The 24,057-nt window shown below is 46.3% G+C and overlaps 1 protein-coding gene across 3 annotated transcripts in view; it reads right to left on the reverse strand.

The window, feature by feature from the left end:
- Positions 1 to 24,057, reverse strand: part of CABLES1 (Cdk5 and Abl enzyme substrate 1) — a 124,888-nt gene that overhangs the window by 85,507 nt on the left and 15,324 nt on the right. The window contains exon 1 of one of the 3 annotated variants that reach the window (XM_055236410.2): positions 23,284 to 23,304. The exons of the other annotated variants lie outside the window; for them this stretch is intronic. The gene's annotated coding sequence lies outside the window, so the exon portion shown is untranslated. Of the gene's footprint in view, positions 1 to 23,283; positions 23,305 to 24,057 lie in introns of those variants that run through there. 3 annotated transcript variants of the gene reach the window in all.

A 24,057-nucleotide genomic window follows, 5' to 3' on the forward strand; every position in this document is an offset into this window, starting at 1 on the left:
TATGATTCTACTTATATGAAATGTCCAGAGTAGGCAAGTCTATAGAGACAGAAGATAGATTTGTGGTTGCCAGAAGCTGGGATCTGAGCGGGGGGGAGGAATGGGAAGAGACTGCTAATAACCATGGGATTTCTTTTTGAGGGTGATGAAAATGTTCTAAAATTAGATAGTGGTGACAACTGCACAAGTCTGTGAATGTACTAAAAACCACTGAACAATAACTTTATTTTTTATTTTTATTTTTCGAGACAGAATCTCACTCTATTACCCAGGCTGGAGTGCAGTGGTGCAATCTCAGCTCACTGCAACCTCTGACTCCTGAGTTCAGGCGATTCTCCCACCTTGGCCTCCCAATAGCTGAGACTACAGGCACATGCCATATCACACCCGGCTAATTTTTGTATTTTCTGTAAAGACAGGTTTTGACATGTTGCCCAGGATGGTCTCGAACTCTTGAGCTCAAGCGATCCACCCACCTCGACCTCCCAGAATGCTGGAATTACAGGCATGAGCCACTGAGCCCAGCCAAAATAGTAACTTTAAATGGTTGGTATGCAAATTCTATCTTAGTAAAGCTGTTAAAATATTTATATGATATATAAAGTTTACATATGCAGAAAAACATATGTTGGGAAAAAAGATACAGTAATAATGAAGTACCAAATCCCAAAATATACAACAGATTAGAACTGTTTTTAGACCTCCTAAGCCCTTGCTAAGATCCTTAGAGCTCCAGATAATACAATTCGAAAACTATGGATCTGGTTCAATTTCCTTTTACTGAAGCTTTGGAGAGGTTCAAAGACATGTCCAGGGCAGAGCTGGATGGCCAGGAGAGCAAGAACTGGGGACCAGACACTGTCATTTCAGAGCCATTCCCTTTCCTTTCAAATGTTGGTTACAGAGGTCCCGTAGGTGTCTGTGTGCAGCAGGCAGCAGGTTAGGCTTGAAGGCAGAGACCTGGGCAAACCCTCCCAGAGCAGGGCCTGCTCAGCACATCGACAGATGCTCCAGCACAGGCTACCTGGTGCTGCATCCCCAGCCACCCATCGCAATGCTTTGTCCCAGTGCCGCACATCACCCAGCACCTGCTGACAGCCACCTTTCATCCACCCTCTCTCTCCATCTCTACAAAAAGGAAACCTCCTTACTGCACACATCAAGGTGCTGTTTGGAGCTCTGAGACTTCCATTTCCATAACCTCCCATATCTCCCTAACCTTTGGCGAAAGACATCCTTGCAAATTGCTCCCTTTTAAAAAGCCTGATCCAGTTTTCAGGAGAACTCACAAGCACTTCAGTCATCCAAGAGGGAAGACAATACCCCAATCCAAGGTGCTTCCATCAGCCTTAGCAGAGGAAGTTTAATTTTTTAACAGCTCGCTTGGAAATATATTATTAGTGCATTTGCCTCACCGTATTCCTAATTAGCCACCACAGTTCTAATTACCAGGCTGTTTAGGAAGGCTTTCCAAAGTGAATTTGCAGCATGAGAGCGGTGCTTAAAATCACGTGAATATTCACTTGGATGTAATGTGGATTCCACTGCTATTGGACTCTTCAAAAAAGTCTATGTCAGAGGTCTGAATGGACCCTTTATACCAAAGCTTTGGTTACTGTGGAAAACAATATATTCTTAACAACTAGGAAGGGTAGGGGAGACACTGTTTTCAACCAATGTTTTCAGAAAGTGACTGGGTAAAATAAATGTAATCTACTACCACTGATTTTCCTAAGGGTGTTTAATGGTGTCCTTCTTTAGAGCAAGATCCTTAAACTGGGATCTCCGGACCTCTTAGGGATCTGTGGACCTTCTGAAATCAGATGCAAGGTGTGTATAAGTGTCCATTTCCCCTCTTATCTGAAACAGAGTGTAGTATCCTAAGATAAGATTAGAATCCACTGTGAGAATGCAAAGGATGGAGGATGGGTTAGCAGAGGTAACCACAGGAACAGGAAGGGCAGGGTTCAGATCCAACTGTCTCTATTGTGTTAAGTAAGACGTCATTGTCATCACTGTCACTATCATCACCCACATATAAATATTCAGTCCTAGGTGTCAGGGATACAAAGAAGTAAAAGAAATGTTCCAGCCTGGGCAACATGGGAAAATCCCATCTCTACAAAAAGTATACAAAAAGTTAGCCAGGTGTGGTGGCACATGCCTGTAGTCCCAGCAACTCAGGAGGCTGACGTGGGAGAATCACTTGAGCCTGGGAGGTCGAGGCTGCGGCGAGCTGTGATCATGCCATTGCACCCCAGCCTGGGTGCGACTCTGTCTCAAATAATAACAAAAAAAGAAACATAAGGCTTGGTCCCTGTGCTAGGTGGCTCATGAGCTAGTACGGAGACAGGACAAACACAGCTCAGAAAGGTTAACCCTTTGGTCAACACTCACAGGCCAGAGTTTGGGATGCAGGCGAGCTCTGAGCCGCCTGGTTTCGCAGGGATATGAGGCTGATGGGGTCATGGGGAAGCAGAGTTCCTCTGAGGATGCAAGTCATGGGTGAGTGACCTATGAGCAGCTGTGGACTCTGTGGCTCCGTTAGATGCGAGGGTTATCAGAGTGTGGCAAGGGTCTTGGAAAAAAAGAGACGACAGTCAAAGCAACATCAAAGAAGAGGTCCTGCTCTGAAAAACGGGCAGATTCCTAAAGATCTCAAGGAGAAATACCACCACTTTATCCAAAAGAAAAAAAGCAATGCAAAACAGACTTTGTAAAGCTTTACCAAGACATGAGGCATGGCTAAGGATAAGCAGGGCTGATGAGAACAGTGCAGACCATGGAAAGGCTCAAGGCACAGGGCCCCTCCTTATCCTGCATCACTCAGACAGAGCTCATCAGATTATAAACTCACTCATTGATGCATTCAGTCATCCGCCCTTCATTTGCTAAGCACCCACTACAAGGCGCTGTGGAATCCAGGATGACTAGAGCAAAAGCCTTGCCTTTAAGAACAATCCGGTGAGGAGACACACTAAGAGTTCATTATAAAACAAAGAGTGCACTGACTGGTGTTACGGGAACAATAATGGAAGACCCCAGCCCAGGATGGGGCCATGAAGGAGATGTGGCCTGGATCTACAGATCACATGTTAATGAAACCCATTAGCACCCCCCCCACCCAATAACTTCATCTCTAAAGGAAAGAACAGGCTGGGCACAGTGGCTCACGCCTGTAATCCCAACACTTTAGGAGGCCGAGGCGGGCGGATCATGAGGTCAGGAGTTTGAGACCAGCCTGGCCAACATAGTGAAACCCCGTCTCTATTAAAAATACAAAAAATTAGCCAGGTGCGGTGGCGGGAGCCTGTAGTCCCAGCTACTTGGAAGGCTAAGGCATGAGAATTGCTGGAGCCTGGGAGGCGGAGGTTGCAGTGAGCCAAGATTGCACTACTGCACTCCAGCCTGGGAGATAAAGCAAGCCTCTGTCTCAAAACAAAAACAAAAACAAACAACAACAACAAAAAAAACAACCCTCAACCTTCTTTGCAGCCAACACTGTGGGAAGTCAGTCTTAACCTATTCTTTCCAAAGCAGACTTTCACAATGCCCTTTGAAGCTGAAGTTGTCAAGAATCAGGAGGTGCAAAGCTCATTCTGAGGCTGAACTGTGACTATGAAATTGGCTCTGAGATTTAATGCCTCATAGTCATCAAGAGCCCATTTTCCTGGGTTCATAAAAACCCAGCAGTCTGGCTTCTGCTATGAGACCAATAAAAAGCATAAGGGGCATAAATGGACCCAAGGCCCACGCACATGCTGCTGGAGATGGCTAGGGTGTGTGGTCTTGGAACCCAGAAATACGTCAAGATCAGAAGCAACCCTGCCACCAAACCCCCCAGAAGCCAGAGGGCAGGTGTGGATGGAAGGGGACTCTGTTCTGTGTGTGGTCAGACATTCCTTCGCACAGCACGAAGGCTCCTTAGGAAGGACAACAGGCCACATCAAAAACAGGCAGGCCCTTGTTACATGTTTATATTTCCTTTTGGGAACAATTTGCACTATGCACTCTGCTAAGGGCTTTACAAACATCTTGGCATTCTCACAACACCCTCGTACATGAGTACTATGCTGACTCCTTTTGCAGATGGAGAAACTGAGGTTCCAACACAATATGTACATCCACATGGCTGGGGGATGGCAGATACGTATAACAAGGTCTCTGCTAGACATTCTGAGGTCCTGCTCTTAGAAGGACAGCAGTCTGGCATCTCTGCCCTTCCAGAGCAGGGGGAGCTGAGAGGGGTAGGGCATTGCTGAGCAATCCTACCCCCTCCCACGCGGCTGCAGCCCCCACCAAGTCCAGGCAAGCATGAGCCACCTGCCCATGACCCCAGCCCTCCAGCTGCCCATGACCCCACACAGTGGAGGACTCCAATTACAGGAAACACGAGGTTTTCAAACAAACCTCAGGAGCGCCTCAGCAGCTCCCACACACCACTTCAGACCCCTCATCCCAAGCAACAGGGTACCTATCTCACAGCCTTTCAAATTCTGATGAGGTCTCCAGAAGCTTGTTTCAAAGGAAGTGAGGCTCTTTCACCGTTTCTGCTGCTGTGTTTGAAAGCAAGCTCTTTTAGCTTCAAACAGCTTCAAAGTTTATTTTCAAATGAATGTTATCTTGCCAAAGAAATAAAGTTTTACCCACTGGGGAGGAATGACTTGGGTTTAACGCCTTGGTTGAGCTGGGGGAAGGGGCTTCCCTCTTGGCACTATTAACGTAAGAAAGAACTGCTTTGCTGACAGACCAGGCAGCTTCTCTGTGAAATGTCTGGTGTTTCATGTCATATGTTTAACCATAATAGCAGGTCTTCAGGTGGCTGGGACCTAGTGGACATAACATATCACGCATCCTTATGTTACCGGAAAAGAGTCCTGATCCAGACCCCAAGACAGGGTTCTTGGATCTCGTGCAAGAATGAATTTGGGGTGATTCCATAAAGTGAAAACAAGTTTATGAAGAAAGTAAAGAAACAAAAGAATGACTACTCCATACACAGAGCAGCCCTGAGGGCTGCTGGTTGCCCATTTTTATGGTTATTTCTTGATGATATGCTAAACAAGGGGTGGATTATTCATGCCTCCCCTTTTTAGACCATATAGGGTAACTTCCTAACATTGCCATGGCATCTGTAAACTGTCATGGCGCTGGTGGGAGTTTAACAGTGAGGATGACCAGAGGTCACTCTCATGGCCATTTGGGTTTTGGTGGGATTTAGCCGACTTCTTTACTGTAACCTGTTTTACTAGCAAGGTCTTTCTGACCTGTGTCTTGTGCTGACCTCCTATCTCATCCTGTGATTTAGAATGCCTTAACCATCTGGGAATGCAGCCCAGTAGGTCTCAGCTTCATTTTACCCAGCTCCTGTTTAAGAAGGAGCTGCTCTGGTTCAAATGCCTCTGACACTCAGAAGAATTCTACAGGGTTCCCTATTAGTACAAATGGGCACTCACACAGGTCTGATTGCTCTTCTCCAGCACCCAGGGCCTCAACAGCAGGGACATGGAGCGAGGAGCTTAACAGGCCCAAGTAGCTCAGGAGGGAAGTGGAATGGCCACAGGACCCTTCCGTCAGGCTCCACGTCCACCCTAGCCTGGGACACAGCTTTGCTCCATGCCCTGTTTTTTTTTTTTTTCTGTTTTTTATTAAAATGGTAAAAGATACATAGCATAAATCTACCTTTAAGAGTATACAACTTAGTGGTGTTGAATGCATTTACATTGTTGGACAGCCATCACCATTATCCACCTCCAGATGACTTCATCATCCCAGGCTGAAACTCTGCACCTAGTGAAGAATACTCCCCATTTTTCCTGCCCTCACCCCCAGCAGCCACTATTCGACTTTCTGTCTCTATGAATTTGACTACTCGAGCAGATTCCACTCACAGAAGTGGAGGCATACACTGTCTGTCCTGTTACTGGCTTGTTTCACTCAGCAGGTTTCCAAGGTTCATCCACGTTGCTGCATGTGTCAGAATTTCTTTCCCTTTTAAGGCTAAATCATACTCCATTAAGGGTGTATACCTCATTTTCATTTATCCATTCATTCCTCAGTGAATATTTTAGACTGCTCCCACCTTTTGGCTATTGTGACTAATGTTGCTATGAACATGGGTGTGCAAATTCCACACCTACTTTTTCCCTACTCTGAAAGGGCAAACTAGTGTCCATCCCATCAGCTGCCCCGGGGTTAGAGTTGCCCTCAGATCACCCTGAGGGGCCTCCAGCATGAAAGGAGTAGGGTCAGTCCCGGGAGTTCCCACCAGTCCCACACAGTTCCCACACAGCTGCTGGCATCACCTTGAGAGCCGTCAGCTCAGCTCCGTGGTGTTACAGCAACCTGACTGCTGCCTTTAAGTGTGTGCATGAATCAAGGGGCGTGAGCGCCTGCATGCCCTGTCTCCTTCCATGCCAATCTAGGGTCCCTCCCCCAAACATCTGCCCCTTCCCTCCAATGAGGCAGAGCTACCTGCTGAGGCCCCCAACAACCTGCAGCAAGCCTGGCTTGGAACCACCGCTTCCCACCCACCCCTCCCTGCTCACAGACCCCTCCTTGCTCTCATGGCCTCCCGGGCTTCACTCTGTTGTAGCCTGGCACTGTCAGTTGGATTTTCTTGTCTGGCTCTTCCTCTTGATTTAGAGCTCCCTAGGTCCAGGGCTGTAACTCCTATTAGGTGCACAGTAAATGCTGCTGAATGTCTGAACAAACCAAAGTACAAGGTACTCCCCCTAATTCCCCCAAATAATTAGCACCTAATCAACACCACAGAAATTATAAGCAACAGTATCTAACTAATATGATTTCCATATGGATGACATCTTGTTAGCCTTTTACGGTATATTTTGAATGAGCTAATGAAACTGCAAAAAGAGGCATCTGGTGAAACAGACCTTGAATTTCCAAACAGCTTTTGAAAAAAACTGGCCTGTAGCTGGACCCCAGGGAGCTGATCATTCTCCACTGGGGGAGGTGAAGAGCCTGAGGGGCCGAGTTCCTCCAGCCACATGAGGAAAAATTCAGGAAGTCTCCCAAAGCAGCCTGGAAAGTTTTCATTTTTTTTTAATTTAATAAAAAAAGATGCAGAATTGAAATAACCATTAAGCAAACACAAAAATATTAAAGCACACTCCCAGGAGATTAGGGGAAATAATTTCCGCTGATGATGATCTTGAGATTAGTTTTATCAAGTGAATGAAGCACAACGCAGTGAGTGAGTGATCCGGTTGCTATTTCCAGCTTCCCCTCATCCTGGTTAAGTCGTTCAGACCTGGCTTCCACTCCTTGCTTGTTTTGCTATAAAACGGGGGAAATGCCACCCTTCCTCCTCTGTTACAACTTTCAGCAGAGAAATCACGCGCATCACAGAACCTGCAAGACACCCCAACTTCTGATGAGGAGCCACCCTGGGAATTCCGTCTGCTCCTATGAATGGAGCACTCTGCACTCATGGTCACCTGCAGAATGGGGTCTGACGACAAGGGAGGATGCTCATAATGTATGACTTAGTGAAGAAAGGACACTGATAACATAGTACATGCTGTTTGATCTCTAATTTTAAGAACACTAAATACATATACATACGCCACAAAAAATTATAACTGACAGAACCTAACCCACTCGTGTGTGCGTGTCCTGCACTAAAATATTAACTGGTCATCTCTGGGTGATAGGTTTATGTGTAATTTCAATTTCTCTGTTATTTTTCCTAAATGTTTCATGCAAGTATTCCTTTTTGTTACCAGAGAAACAAAAAAAATACATAGTTTAAAAAAATGGGCCGGGCGCGGTGGCTCAAGCCTGTAATCCCAGCACCTTGGGAGGCTGAGGCGGGCAGATCACGAGGTCAGGAGATCAAGACCATCCTGGCTAACACGGTGAAACCCCATCTCTACTAAAAATACAAAAAATTAGCCGGGCGTGTTGGCAGGTGCCTGTAGTCCCAGCTACTCGGGAGGCTGAGGCAGGAGAATGGCGTGAACCCGGGAGGCAGAGCTTGCAGTGAGCCGAGATCGCGCCACTGCACTCCAGCCTGGGGGACAGAGCAAGACTCCATCTAAAAAAAAAAAAAAAAAAAATGTTGGCCGGGAGCAGTAGCTCACACCTGTAATCCCAACACTTTGGGAGGCCAAGGTGGGCGGATCACCTGAGGTCAGGAGCTCAAGACCAGCCTTGCCAACATAGTGAAACCCAGTCTCACATTAAAAATACAAAAATAGCCAGGCATGGTGGTGGGCGCCTGTAGTCCCAGCTACTTGGGAGGGCTGAGGCAGAAGAATCACTTGAACCCAAGAGGCGGAGGTTGCAGTGAGCCAAAATTGCCCCATTGCACTCCAGCCTGGGCAACAAGAGTGAAACTGTCTCAAAAAAAAAAAAAAATTGCATTCATATTATACATAGAGATATAAATACATATATATGTATACTATTATGGTATTCTGGTTAGTATTAAAAGAATCAGTTGACAACATCATTGAACATAATAGGTAGAAGGCCATGAAACAGTAAAAGATTAATAAGATGACTACTTGTGATTCAGTAACTTCTTGGTCATTGCCTGCACACCCACACCCCGCTAGAACTGCTTCTTTTCTGCACACAGAAAATCACTCATTTCCCTTGAAATGTGAGTGTCCAGGCATCATGTTTGATGAAGGAATCACTGCATTCAAGTCAGCCGTCCCCTTCCCTTTGTAACTCACCCCTACGTGAGAGATTGTTTTCTGATAGATGGGGGAGAAGAGGACGAGTTTTAGCACACTGTGCATCTACGCTCATAGTGGCATCATTCACAAGAGTTGAAAAGTGGAAGCAACCAAGTGTCCATTGAAGAATGAATGATTAAGCAAAGTTTCGCATATACAAATAATGGGATAATATTCAGCCTTAGAAAGGAAGGACATTCTGATGTGTGCTACAATATGGAGGACATTATGCTAAGTGAAATAAGCCAGTTACAAAAAGACAAACTCTGTATGATTCCACTTAGATGAGGTACCTCCAGTAGTCAAATTCATAGCAATAGAAAGTAGAATGGTGGTTGCCAGGGACCGGGGGGCAGGAGGAATAGGGGGCTATTTAACTGGCACAGAGTTTCAGTTTTGCAAGATGAAAAGGGTTCTGGAGAGTGGACGCAGAGCAATGTGAATGTATTCAACACTATCAACTGTACACTTAAAATGGTTAAAAGGGCCAGTCACAGTGGCTCACGCTGTAATCTCAGTGCTTCAGAGGCCAAGATGGGAGAACTGCTTGAGGCCAGGAGCTTGAGACCAGCCCAAGCAACATAGTGAGACCCCCGTCGCTATAAAAAAATAAAAAATTAAAATTAAAAAATTAGCTGGGTGTTGTGGCATGCACTTGCAGTCTTAGCTACTTGGGAGGATTGCTCGAGTCCAGGAGTTTGAAGCTGCAATGAGCTGTGATCACACACCACTGTACTCTATAGCCCAGGAGGCAGAGTAAGACCCTGTCTCTGAAAAAGAAGAGAAAAAAATGGTTAAAAGAATAGTTAAGGCCAGACATGGTGGCTCATGCCTGTAATCCCAGCACTTTGGGAGGCCGAGTTGGGCGGATCACCTGAGGTCAGGAGTTCGAGACCAGCCTGGCCAACATGGTGAAACCCCGTCTCTACTAAAACTACAAAAAGTTAGCTGGGCATGGTGGTATGAGCCTGTAGTCCCAGCTACTCAGGAGGCTGAGGCAGGAGAATCACTGGAACCCAGGAGGCAGAGGTTGCAGTGAGCCAAGATCATGCCACTGCACTTCAGCCTGGGAGACAAAGTGAGACTTCATCTCAAACAAACAAAAAAAGAATAGTTAAGAGATAAATTTTTATATGTTTTATCACAACATATCAAAGATAAGCTTTGATATGTTTCATCAAAAATTTTAAAAATTGAAAAAAAATTATCCTGCAAAAAAAAAAAAAAGCTTTAGTGTGGTGGTCTGTACTCTCTGCTCAGTTTGATTTGAGGATGCATGGAGCAACATCTGGCATGCAGAAATCCCTTTTCCTGACATCACATCATGCCTGTCTTTCAGTGGGAGTGTGGTCTTTGGTTACACTTAACATAGGAAAAGAACTGCATTTCCACTTGTGTAACTGATAACATGGGCCCAAATACTTAAAAAAAAATACCAAGGAACACACTGGCTGGCGTGCCTATACACGGCCCTACACTGGGGGCTGATGGCGGGGTCCTGGGAGGACACCATCAGGGTCAGGCTGCAGGGCCATGTGATGATGGGCACTGGCCCACATCGACCTGAGGAGGGACCAACCAAGATTAACACACTTGCTCCAGATGACGACACTCTGTAGGCTACGGAGAGCTAAGCCGAATCCTAACTTGCAAAGTGAAATTAATCACTGATGCTGTCTCTGGGTGCTACATAATAAAAGAGCCTTTAGATACTTCAGGGGAAAGTGATATTTTGAACTGCATTAAGTTTCTGAAACAATTATACTTCTTTACAAAGGGGTGTGATGAAAGATCACCACTGTGGCCACAGAGTCCTAAGCGCAGCATGGCACAGTAGATAGGAACCTGATCCTGGAACCCACGTAAGTTCTCAGTCCTGGGATTCTTGATAAGCTCGATAACCTGTCTGTGCTTCAGTTTGCCCATCAGTAGAATGGGGATAATAGTGCCTACCTTATAGGCTGTTACACAGATTATATATGTTAATATTTTTTAAACTCTTACTTTTAAAATACTAATGAACAAAAACATTTATACAGCAAAAGCTATTTGGGAGAGCCATGCTCCTCCATGCGGGGAAGGAAGGTTTCCCTTCACCAAGCCTTCCAGCCTCAAGGAACTCCCTCCACTAAATAACCATAAACCTCTTCCTGGTGTTAAATGACCACGGAGTCAAGCAGTTTCATGTCACTATAAATCCACGCTCACCAGTTAAAGATGGCTACTCCTCAGTGCCTGCCAGCCTGCTACATTTCTGTATCCACTCCCCCTCCATGCTCCCAAAATGCTACTTATCCTTTCTTCTCTCTCCTCCAATCCTCTCCCCAGCCCCTCTCTTCCATCTTTTCTCTCAGCCCCCTAGGCTTCCCTGACAGCACCCTGTGCCTGCTTCTCCTCCCACATCCAGGCTACCCTGTCCTGGTTTTGTTGCTAGGTGCTCTTCTACTCAACCTCTCGATATGGAAGACCCTCCAGGTTGGACTTTTCTCATCTCTCTGTCCCCGCTCCCTGGGTGATTTCCTCCCCACCTTTGGCTTTGAACATCGTCTATATACTGATGATGCCTAAAACTGTTTTTCCAATCTGCCTCGCTCTGAAGCTCCAGGGTCCCATATAGCCAAGTGCCTTCCTTAAATCTCCACGTGGCATCCTCACAGGCAGCTCAAACTTCACTGCCAAACTTAACCTCTTCTTCCTCCTCCTCCTCCTCCATATTAAGCCAGCCCCCCTCAAACTGCCCCATCTCCATGGTACCAGTGATCTCCAAGAAGCCAAGTCACAAACCCAGGAGTCCTTTTTGCACCACCCCGCACCCCACAACACAGCCACCTTCAGTCCATCACCAAGGACTGTTGTCTATTTCTGAAATACACCTGAATCCTTCACATACCTGCCCACCAGCCCAAGCTGCCATCATCTCTCCTGCCTGGTCTCCTGAGCAGCCAGAGTGAGCTAACTCTAACTTGTTGCTCTGTCCTTCAAACCCACTATCTTCTCATTGAACTACGAAATACAAATCCTTGGATGAAGTCCACAGGGCATGAACAGCCTTGCCTCCCTCTCCCCACTGCTTATACTCCTCAGCCACACTGGCTTCCTCCCCAAAGGGGCTCTTTTTCACCACATGGCCTTGGAACACATCGCAGTTACCTCTACCTGGAACTCTTTCCTACCCACTTCTCATGTGCTGGTGGCTTCTCCTCTGGCAGCCTAAGACACCACCTCCAAGAAGCCTTCCTTGACTTCACCTGCCTGTTTTCCCCTCCTCTGTTGTTCTTTTGAAATACACGTTCTTTTCTTCCACGGCACTTAACACAACTTTACCCATATTTTTGTTTGTCACCTACAAGGACTGTAAGTTCCCTTAAGGTGAAAACCAAGGATATTTGGTTCAACCCTCTATACCCACCCCCTTGCACATGGTGTATGCTTGATAAACATCTCCCGAAAGAATGAACTGAATGAAAAACATGGTCAGGTACTGTCAGATTTATGCCTCCCTTCAGCTGCCTAAGTTTATAAAAGGACATCAGGACATCAAGCAGCTGGCTGGCTAAGCTAATAATGAATGTCTTGCTTAAACAGAACACAGCATTTTATTCTATAATATAAAAACTTTCCTACAAACAATTTCTTGAAGTTTTCTTGGTACTTTAAAATTGTAGTCCTTTATGCCTTACGTGAAAAAGAAACAATTCATAAACACCTGTAAAGCATGATTCTCTTTTTTTGTTGTTTTTTTTGAGACAAGAGTTTTGTGCTTGTTGCCCAGGCTGGAGTGCAATGGCGCAATCTTGGCTCACTGCAACCTCTGCCTCCCGGGTTCAAGCAATTCCCCTGCCTCAGCCTCCCAAGTAGCTGGGATTGCAGGTGCACACCACCATGCCCAGCTAATTTTTTGCATTTAGTAGAGACAGGGCTTCACCATGTTGGTCAGGCTGGTCTCGAACTCCTGACCTCAGGTGATCCACCACTTTTTTTTTTTTTTTGAGATGGAGTCTCACTCTTGCCCAGGCTGGAGTGCAGTGGCACAATCCTGGCTCACTGCAAGCTCCGCCTCCCGGGTTCACCCCATTCTCCTGCCTCAGCCTCCCGAGTAGCTGGGACTACAGGTGCCCGCCACCACACCTGGCTATTTTTTTTTTTGTATTTTTAGTAGAGACGGGGTTTCACCATGTTAGCCAGGATGGTCTCAATCTCCTGAACTCGTGATCCACCCGCCTCGGCCTCCCAAAGTGCTGGGATTACAGGCATGTGCCACTGCACCCGGCCCCAATTATCATTTTTAAAAGAAGTATACATAAATGCAGATACATACATATGTTAGTCCTCAAACTCCATGAGAACACAGCTGATGTTCATCTCGTGTGCCTTGGTCCAGTGCTGGTCACACAGTATGTGTTCAAGAACTATGGGAGGGATGGATGCAAGAAAGAGGGAGCCCACCCTGGGAGTCGGTGCACCAAAATTCAGCAGTGATGTGATTACAGATGACTTGATTCACTACTTTTTAATTGTCGCTCACTTTTAACACAACTGTAACTTAGATACACTCTTCCTGGAACACAGCACCCACAAAACACCAGGAAAGTGTTTTAGAAGAAGATAGGCAAGACATGATAAAGAGAGTTGTTTTTTAATATTTTCTTTCTTTCTCTTCCTCTCTCACTTTATTCATTTGAGAGACGGAGACTTCCCACTGTCACCCAGGCTGGAGTGCAGTGGTGATGATCATAGCTCACTACAGCCTCAAACTCCTGGGCTCAAGTAATCCTTCCTCCTGGGCCTCCCAAAGCACTGGGATTACAGGTGTAAGCCACTATACCCAGTTGTTTTCACATTTTCTTCTCTCTTTTTTTTGAGTCTCACTGTGTCACCCAGGCTGGAGTGCAATGGTGTGATCTTGGCTCACTGCAACTTTGCCTCCCGGGTTCAAGCGATTCTTGTACCCCAGCCTCTTGAGTAGCTGGGACTATAGGCATGTGAAACCATGCCTAGCTAATTTTTGTATTTTAGTAGAGATGGGGTTTCACTATGTCGTCCAGGGTGGTCTCAAACTCCTGACCTCAAGTGATCGGCCCGCCTTGGCCTCCCAAAGTGCTGGGATTACAGGCGTGAGCCACCGTACCCAGCCTGTTTTTGACATTTTCAAAGTGAGACTTTTATCACAGTCTGTAGGCCAGTTTTTATTTAAAAACCCCTCCCACACAGGGGAGTCTTGGAATAAAGACCAGATAGAACATGTGGACCCCTGCAAAGTACATCAGGGAACAGTTTAGGGGAGAAAGACCATCATCACCTCCCCCCAGGCCGGGCTTTCTGCTGTAATAACCTCAAACAACAGACATGCTCAAGGTCCCTTCAGGAAGGGACCCTGGACTAATGGGTGGGCCATGAGGCAGGCGCTGCACACAGGGTCTACCCTCTTCACACCATGTGCCCGCCACTGCACCTGCAGGGCAGAGCCTTGCAGAAGACAAACTGCCTATGTTTTCCATTGTTAAATTCAAGACTCTACTAATCCATTACCTACCAAAATAGCTATTTGAAAACCAACACGGCTGGGCGCGGTGGCTCACGCTCGTAATCCCAGCACTTTGGGAGGCTGAGGCGGGCACATCATGAGGTCAGGAGTTTGAGACCAGCCTGGCCAACATAGTGAAACCCCATCTCTACTAAAAATACAAAAAATCAGCCGGGTGTGGTGGCAGGCGCCTGTAATCCCAGCTACTCCAGAGGCTGAGGCAGGAGAATCGCTTGAACCCGGGAGGCGGAGGTTGCAGTGAGTGGAGATCGCACCACTGCACTCCAGCCTGGGCAACAGAGCAAGACTCCATCTCAAAAAAAAAAAAACAAACAAGTTCTTGCTTGGGATAATTTTATCTTACGTAGGTAATTTCAAAGTAACCATAGACAAGTGTTACTTATGATTCTTCGGAGAGACAAGAGCCCTACCACCTTAATGGTGTAACTTGCCAACAAGTTTAAAAAAAAAAAAAGAAAGAAAGAAAATCAATTTATCATTTTCTCTACCTAAATTTTTATCTTTAGATGAAATGGGAAAAAATACACAACAATAAAATTCTTTTGAGGAAGATATAAAGAGCTTCGGCAACAGCAGACTAATTTTAACCTTGCTAGGAGCAACAACTTTTGTCGGTGCGTGTGTGTTAATTATTAATTTTAAACTTTAACAGCTGTCTTTTATAAGCTCACACGGTTGGGATCATCTGACTGGAATCTATTTAGCAGTGTATCTCGTCCCATCGCCTTGGGCAGAATCAACACAGACAGAAGAAAGAATCACTTGTTCACTGATTAAAAGTTTATATCGTAGAAAACACCATCTAGGGTAAAAGGTCTACTTAAAACATGTCACAAAACACTTGTTTATAGGAAAGGTGCCCTTCTCTCTCAAGAAAACAGGAGTTTTCTAACAACAGCACTTCAGCAAGTTTACATTATCAGTGCGAGCAGCTTAGGCGAAGCAAAGCTTAGTATGAAGACAGCAGGGAAAATACTAATAGGAATTTTGGGCTGCAATTTTTTTTGTAAGAAAGTAACAGAATCACCGCTCCACCTCCCACTCCCAGCCTAGAAGATTCTAAGACCCTGACCAGGCCAGGTGCAGTGGCTCACACCTGTAATCCCAAAACTTTGGGAGGCCAAGGCGGGTGGATCACTTGAGGCCAGGAGTTCGAGAGCAGCCTGGCCAACATGGTGAAACCCTTTCTCTACTAGAAATACAAAATTAACCAAGCATGGTAGTGTGCACCTGTAATCCCAGCTACTCAGGAGCCTGAGGCAGAAGAATCGCTTGAACCCAAGAGGTGGTGGTTACAGTGAGCCAAGATCGCGCCACTGCACTCAAGCCTGGGCAACGGAACGATACTGTCTCAAAAACAAACAAACAAACAAACACCAACCCAGTGGGGCACATGACTGCTGTTTACTAGCATCTCTACCAGATGCTAGGTAGCAGAAGGAAAGGAAGGGAAATGGGCAGTTTTAAATGCACTTTAGTGGCTGTTGAGATAGTGCTTCAGGGGTGGCATGGTCATTTGCTCTTCACCCAATTATGCTGCTTTGCAGCGTCTCTTTATATCTCATCTTCTGTTCCTTAAATTCTCACACGTCCGAGGCAGGGACTACTCAACCCAACAGGTGCCCACAAATATCTGTCCATTGGCTTAGCGGTCTACTCATCAAAAATGACACAGACTTTGACAAAGGTCTGTTTAATCTGCTCACTGCTGACAGTTAAACTGGATAAATAAAGCTACAAAACACTTTCCAGGCCCAAACTACGTAACCTAAACAGATGAAAAGAACTGGAAAATTACAAAATCCCTTACTGGCTGTGTATGGTGCAATGACAACCGTACTATATATTTTCCTAATTTATTTGGGGTCATCACTGATGGATTCAACATGCATTTCCCAAGTACCGATCACACTAAATGATAACCATGGTTGAAAAACACAGAAGGTCTACACGCTACAGGGTGCCGGGCATGGATTCAAGAACTAAATATAAATTCATTAAGTCTCATATTAACTTCAAATGTTTGGTATTATTATCATTTTTTGAGACAGGGTCTTGCTCTGATGCCCAGGGTGGAAAGCAGTGACGTAAACACAGCTCACTGCAGCCTTGACCTGCCAGTCTCAAGCAATCCTCCTGCTTCAGCCTCCAGAGTAGCTGGGACTACAGCAGCAACACCGCTACACCCAGCTAAATTTTGTGGGTTTGTTTTTTTTTTTAAATAGAGATGGGGTCTTCCCCATGTTGCCCAGGCTGGTCTCAAACTCCTGGGCTCAAGTGATCCACCTGCCTCAGCCTCCAAAGTGCTGGGATTACAGGCATAAGCCACTGAACCTGGCTGTTATTACTATTTTTATTTACAACTAAGGAAACCAAGGATCGTAAATGTTTTACTTTATTTATAAATTGCCCAAAGTGGAGAATAGCAAAGGCAGGATTCAAACCTGGGAAGTCTGGCTCCAGGATTTACACTCCAAATCACCATCCTATGCTGCAGTCTATTTGATTTTATTTTTTTAGACAGGGTCTCACTCTGTTGCCCAGGTTGGAGTACAGTGATCCTCCCACCTCAGCTTTCAGAGTAGCTGGGACTATAAGCATGTGTCACTATGCCTGGCTACTATGCTGCTTTTCATCTAATTAAATCATATAGAAATTATTAGGAAGAGATAACTTTTAAAACGGTATTAAAATATGATGTCAGCATTTAAATTCCATCACTTAAGCGCTCTTCCTATCTTGCCAGCACAGCCTGGTGAGAAGGAAGAGGCCTTCAGAGCCTGAAATATTCCACTTTCCTTCTGCCATAAGCCTGGGTCACATTGGCTCTCTGATTCTTGGCTTCCTGATCAACAGGGAAGAGGACAGAAAGCCAGCCCTTCCCACCTCAAGGGAAGGAGTTGAATAAATGAGATTGGCTGAGGCAGGCCTTTGTAAAAGAGAAAGCAGATTCTTTCCAGGACCCCTCAATCTAGAGAAGCTCCCCCGCCGCCCCCGCTTTACTACCTGGATAAAGTACAGCTGATCCTCATTATCCCCAGGTTCTATATTTGCAGATTTGCCTACCTGCTGAATTATTTTTAACATATATATATATTTCTAAATAAAACACAGATGGGGTTAAGCCATATTGCCCAGGCCGGTCTCCAACTCCCAGGCTCAAGTGATCCTCCTGCCTTGGCCTCCCAGAGTGCTGGCATTACAGGTGTGAGCCACCGAGCCCAGCCCTACTTGCTAAAATTTATTTGTAACCCCAAAATGGACACTCATAGCACGTTCATGGTCATTTCGCTGACATGAGTGAGTACAAAGTGGCAAAAAATTTGAGTCACCCGACACAGATTCCCAGCTGAGGTGACCAAGGCTACATGCCTTCTTTCAGCTCATTGTCTTTTTCTTAGCATTTTTAGTGCCATGTTTTTTGCATTTTTGTGCTTTTTGCTGGTGATTTCACTGTTTAAAAGGGTCCCAAGCACAGTGCTGAAGTGCTGTCTAGCATTCCTAAGAAGAAGCAGGCTGCAGCGTGCCTTACAGAGAAAACACATGTTCAAGAAGCCTTATTCAGGCATGTGTTACAATGCCGCTGTTTGAGAGATCAATGAAGAGTCAATAATATATATTAAATTAGGTGTCTTTAAATGGAAATGCACCTAGAACAAGGTATGCATTGATCAGACGACGGAAACGTGTGACCAGAGGCTCACAGGAACATAGCTACCCACGTATTTGCCTCAGGAGCAATGGATCAGTATTTCCTAATTCAGTGCTTGCAGCAACTTTATAAAACAAACTACTGGGAGTAATGAGATTTGACTATATTAACTAAAAGTTGTGTAATGAAAATCCACTCCCTCCGAGTAGAGGCAGCTACCGTAGGAGGACAAAGCACAGGCACTGACGTCCAGGGTCCTGAAGCGAAACAGGAAACACACAATCTTGGTCCCCACTGGGCCTCCAGGTCTCCCTCCCTTTCATAGCCAAGCAGCCTTTGGCCAGCATCAACCCAGAGAGCAGAGACAAGGGTCTCGTCCTTCCATCCAAGGTCCATGGAGCTCAGAAGCACACAGCAGGCTCACCTCCCAGGGCCTCCGAGGTTCCTTCTCATCCATGTGAGAGCCTATGGCCCAGCCCCTGTAGGAAATACCAAGGCTGGTCTTGGGGGCTGGAGAACCTCCATGGAGCCCCCCGGTTCCAGATGACCTCATGCCACTCACACCACCCTCCAGCCCCGCTGCTGGCCCACATCAGGACTGACATCCCGCTTTTCCAGGCTGAGCCTCAGAGAGCGATTTCCAACAAAGACCGTCAGTCAGCATCCAAAGGTGGGAGCCAAAAAAACAGACTCAACTCTCTGGGTCACCCAGGCGATCCTCTGACAACTTACGTGGGAAAATCAGCATATATTCTCGCGTGGCAACCCCTCTTAGAAAGCATTCAAGGAAGGAGGCAGAGGCATCGGACCACTCCAAACTCATTTTATGAGTCGTTCAAACACCAGGAAGAAAAACGGCCTGGAGGCTAAGCAAGCACTGTTGAGACCAAACCTAAGACTCAAAATGAAAAGCCATTTTCTTAAAGCCATAGGGGAAAATGTGTACTGCCACCCTGTGATTCTGGGATCCTGCCACGTGGAGACCACATGAGGTTCTGCCACCCCAGACGGAAATACCCTGTGTTTCTCCCTGAGGTTGAAGGAAAATGGAAATGAAGCTACCAGCTCTGGACACGGCTACACAAGGCTGAACTAGCTCCCATTGTAAGCGGGAGATGCCAATGCTAATAAAATGTCACCTCCATTACTTTTGCCAGGGTTATAAAAAGAAACTGGAGACTTCCTCCCTTGGGCATCTTCTGTTAATTGCCATTTATAAAAGTTCTGTTTGCTAGGTCTGTAATATGCATTATTTTCCCTTTGAAAACAAAAAGAAACTCCTAAAATATCAATCAGCGTTCCAAATGGCAAAGTGATTTGTTTCCCCACTCACACTCTGGGATCAGTTCAGGAGTCTGTCTGAAATGCAGGCATCTGGTACCAATTTGTGACAATATAAAATCAAAGCTGAACTCCTATGTAAATATTTTTTTTTATTCCAGATCTCACCAGCCTCCATGTATCTTATTCATTTCCTTATATTTCAGCCTTGACTTTTTTTTCTTGGCTCTAACAGAACTAAAGTTACGCATAACGAACGCTGCACTTCTTAATAAGCTCTACAGGCTAAATTATTTCTGGCTCTGTGAAATGCTGCTGCTCACAGAGTACTGGATTGAAATATATTGTTCCTATTGCTTCCAATCTGCCAGGCCCCAATTATTCAATTACGTTTGTAGCAAACAGGGTCAAATAAAAAAGTCTGGTTTAGTCATTCTGTACACACATAGCAGCTTCCCACCAACAGGGTCTGGATGGGTAAATGGCATGAATATCAGCGTGTGTTCTTAGTGCAAGTGTTGAACAGCACAGGTGTCCAGAAACACTGCCCCATCCAAAAACAATCTGTTTTGTTCAGGAAGGTCACAAAACTTGTTTAGATAAAATGTCACACGTGTCAAAAGGCAAGAGAGCAGAATGGGAGAGGATGGGCTTCCATTAGAAGGGATCCCCGCTCTACGAGACTTGGTGAGAAAACTCAATTCTCTGAAGTTAAAATCCCTTGTTGACATGGTGACATCAGCCCCTACAAAATCTGTACGGCACCAGCAGAGTATATGGGATACAAGAGTCACATCGGATATTTACTGGGAACTATGTTCTAGGTACCTTAAGTGCCTTACAGAGATCTCAGATTTGCTCTTCGCAGTCACACTATGAGGCACCCGATTGTTACGTCTCCCCCTCTTTACAGATGATAACCAAGGCTCAAGGAGATTAAGGAATGGGCAGATGCGGGATGTGCAATTTCCATATGGCTCAGCAGATGATCAAGTTAAACAGGCACACTATTATGAAAAACCACCAATAAAACGGGAGAAAGACATTAACTGCTGCTGTATGTGAAGACTGCACCTCAGCCTTAATTTGACTTGCCGAGCAAGAACAAATGGACAGCACACCAGGTGCTTGTTTAGCTACCACGGCACACGATTATGAGGTTTCCAAAAGGCATCTCCTTCACATGCGAGATCACTCAGACTTCAGCACTTGGCAATCAGGTACAAACATGTGCCAGGTGAACTAGAAATTGTTTGAAAAAGCTAATGATCTTGCTCTAGATTTTTTTTTTAATTAAAAAACTATATGTGTTCAACTGAAATTGAATGAATGAAATCTGACTTGGGGTGTTTCTACAATTTTTTTTGAGACAGTCTTGTTCTGTCACCCAGGCTGGAGTGGGTGGTGTGACCTCGGGTCACTGGAACCTCCGCCTCCTGGTTACAAGCGATTCTTGTGCTTCCGTGTCCTAGGTGGCTGAGATTACAGGTGTGCGCTATCACACCCAGCTAATTTTTGTATTTTTAGTAGAGACGGGGTTTTGCCATGTTGGCCAGGCTGGTCTGGAACTCCTAGTCTCAAGTGATCTGCCCGCCTCAGCCTCCCAAAGTGTTGGGATTACAGGCATGAGCCATGGTGCCTGGCCTATTTTTTGTTTTTTTGAGATGGAGTCTTGCTCTGTTGCCCAGGCTGGAGTGCAATGGCACAGTCTCGGCTCACTGCAACCTCCACCTCCCGGGTTCAAGAGATTCTCCTGCCTCAGCCTCCTGAGTAGCTGGGATTACAGGTATGTGTCACCATGCCTGGTTACTATTTATATTTTTAGTAGAGATAGGGTTTCACCATGTTGGTCAGGCTGGTCTAGAACTTCTGACCTCAAGTGATCTGCCCGCCTCAGCCTCCCAAAATGCTGGGATTACAGGCATGAGCCACTGCACCCAGCCCCAGCCTATTTTTTTTTAAATTGTTATGTTCAAAATTAATCTTAAAAGGTAATATTGCTGATCATAGTGGCACATGCCTGTAATCCTAGCACACTGGGAGGCCGAGGCAGGCAGATGGCTTGAGCCCAGGAGTTTGAGATCAGCCTGGGAAAGATGGTGAAACCTCATCTCTACAAAAAAAAATATAAAAATTAGCCAGGTGTGGTAGTGCATACCAGTAGGCTCAACTATTTGGGTGGCTGAGGTGGGAGGATTGCTTGAGTTCAGGAGGTTGAGGCTGCAGTGAGCTGAGGTTATGCCACTGCACTCCAGCCTGGGAGGGAAAAAAAAAAGTAACATTAAAAATTTTAGACCAGCCAGGCGCAGTGGCTCACGCCTGTAATCCCAGCACTTCGGGAGGCCAAGGTAGGTGGACCACAAGGTCAGGAGTTCAAAACCAGCCTGGCCAACATGGTGAAACCCTGTCTCTACTAAAAATGCAAAAAATAGCAGGGCGTGGTGGTCGGCGCCTGTAATCCCAGCTACTCGGGAGGCTGACGCAGGAGAATCATTTGAACCCGGGAGGTGGAGATTGCAGTGAGCCAAGATCACGCCACTGCACTCCAGCCTGGGCAACAAGAGCGAAACTCTGAGAAAAAAAAAAAAAATTTAGACCAAGGCCTGGCACGGTGGCTCAAGCCTATAATCCCAGCACTGTGGGAGGCCGAGCCAGGTGGATCACTTGAGGTCAGGAGTTTGAGACCAGCCTGGCCAACATGGTGAAACCCCATCTCTACTAAAAATACAAAAATTAGCCGGGCATGATGGCAGGTGCCTGTAATCCCAGCTACTCGGGAGGCTGAGGCACGAGAATCGCCTGAACCCAGGAGACGGAGGTTGCAGTGAGCCGAGATCTTGCCACTGCACTCTAGCCTGGGAAATAAGAGTGAGACTCAGTCTCAAAAAAAAAAAAAAAAAAAAAAAAATTAGGCCAAACGATTATAAACTTGAGATGATATCTAACCATAAATATCATTCTCTACCTCGGGAGAAAAAGAAAAAACTCCATATGTAAATATTCAATCAACAAGTTACTTATGACCCTACAGATACATTACCTCAAGCCATTAGGACAGTAACGGCACAGGATTAGGGGGAGAAATAGGCAATGAGAAGAAATAGGGTCATCTTTAGTTGCACAATTTTTCTTCCAGGTGGCATTTTAGCTCATTCATTAATTTTTTTTAAAGACAGGGTTTCACTATGTTGTCCAGGCTGAACTCCTGGCCTCAGGCAATTCTCCCACCTCAGCCTCCAGATAGCTAAGATTATAGACACAGGCCACCATGCCTACCTTGGTAGCATTTTTAAACACATAACACTGGATCAAGCTAATACTCCTGTCTCAGAGATGGCACTGCTACCCAATCAGTCCATAGGCCAGAAACCTCGGAGTCTCCTCAACGCCCTCCACTCCCCCTGGTCCGTATCTAATCCATCTCCATTGTACCTTACATCTCTGTTGAATCCGTTTACTTCTCTCCACCCGCTTTGCTACCACTGTGGTGCAAGTGGCCCCCATGTCCTGCCTGGACCACAGCATCAGCGCTCTCGTTTCTTCAAACCCACTGCTCCTCCTGCCTGCATGAACCTTTCTGGCCCTGGTCTGCACCAGCTGCTCCTCCTGTCTGCCCCAATCCTTCTAGCCCTTGTCAAGTCCTTGATACCTGTCCATTCTTAGACCTTAGTTCAGCAGTCACCTCCTGAAGCAAGCCTTGCTTAACCCGCCACAGTGGAGTCCAATCCACCATCACTTATCACAGGCCAACAGGATCAAGGCTGTCCCCGCTCTGTGACTCACCCCAGGCCTGCAGTCTTCCATCTGTCGATGGATTACTCAAGAGCCTCTCTCCAATTAGACATAAGCTCCACAATGGCAGGGAACATTCAAGTCCCCTACAAGTTCCATCAGCTCTACCTCCAAGACGCACCTGCCATCCATCCACCCTTCACCATCTCTACCTCTGTCCAGGCTACTGTGTGTCTCAGCAGGACGCTCTCGCCAAAAGGCAAGAGGCTCCTAGAGGTCTCACATCCACGCCTGTCCTCCTTCAATCCATGGCAGTCAGCGGGACCTTAAAACGTAGGCCAGGGAGGCCTGGCGCAGTGGCTTACACATGTAATCCAGCACTTTGGGAGGCCGAGGCGGGCAGATCACGAGGTCAGGAGATCGAGACCATCCTGCCTAACACAGTGAAATCCCGTCTCTACTAAAAAATACAAAAATTAGCTGGGCGTGGTGGCAGGCGCCTGTAGTCCCAGCTACTCGGGAGGCTGAGGCAGGAGAATGGCGTGAACCCGGAAGGCAGAGCTTGCAGTGAGCCGAGATCGTGCCACTGCACTCCAGCCTGGGCGACAGAGCGAGACTCTGTCTCACAAAACAAAAACAAAAAAACAAAAACAAAAAAACAAAAAAAACGTAGGCCAGGGCACTCTGCTCCCCAGCGGCTTCTAATAAAGACAATGAGAGCTCTTTTTTTTTTTTTTTTTTTTTTTGAGACGGAGTCTCGCTCTGTCGCCCAGGCTGGAGTGCAGTGGTGCGATCTCAACTCACTGCAAGCTCTGCCTCCCGGGTTCACGCCATTCTCCTGCCTCAGCCTCCCGAGTAGCTGGGACTATAGGCGCCCACCACCGCACCTGCCACCACGCCTGGCTAATTTTTTTTTTTGTATTTTTAGTAGAGATGGGGATTCACTCTGTTAGCTGGGATGCTCTCGATCTCCTGACCTCGTGATCTGCCCACCTCGGCCTCCCAAAGTGCTGGGATCACAGGCATGAGCCACCGCGCCCGGCCGACAATGAGAGCTTTTAGCGTTATGAGGCATCTGCCCAATTCTCAGCTCAGCCCCCTTGGCTCCCTGAGTTCACTATGCTCCAACCACCCTGGCC

This window comes from Symphalangus syndactylus, chromosome 1, assembly GCF_028878055.3.
Source record: "Symphalangus syndactylus isolate Jambi chromosome 1, NHGRI_mSymSyn1-v2.1_pri, whole genome shotgun sequence".
NCBI classification, from domain to species: Eukaryota; Metazoa; Chordata; class Mammalia; order Primates; family Hylobatidae; genus Symphalangus; species Symphalangus syndactylus.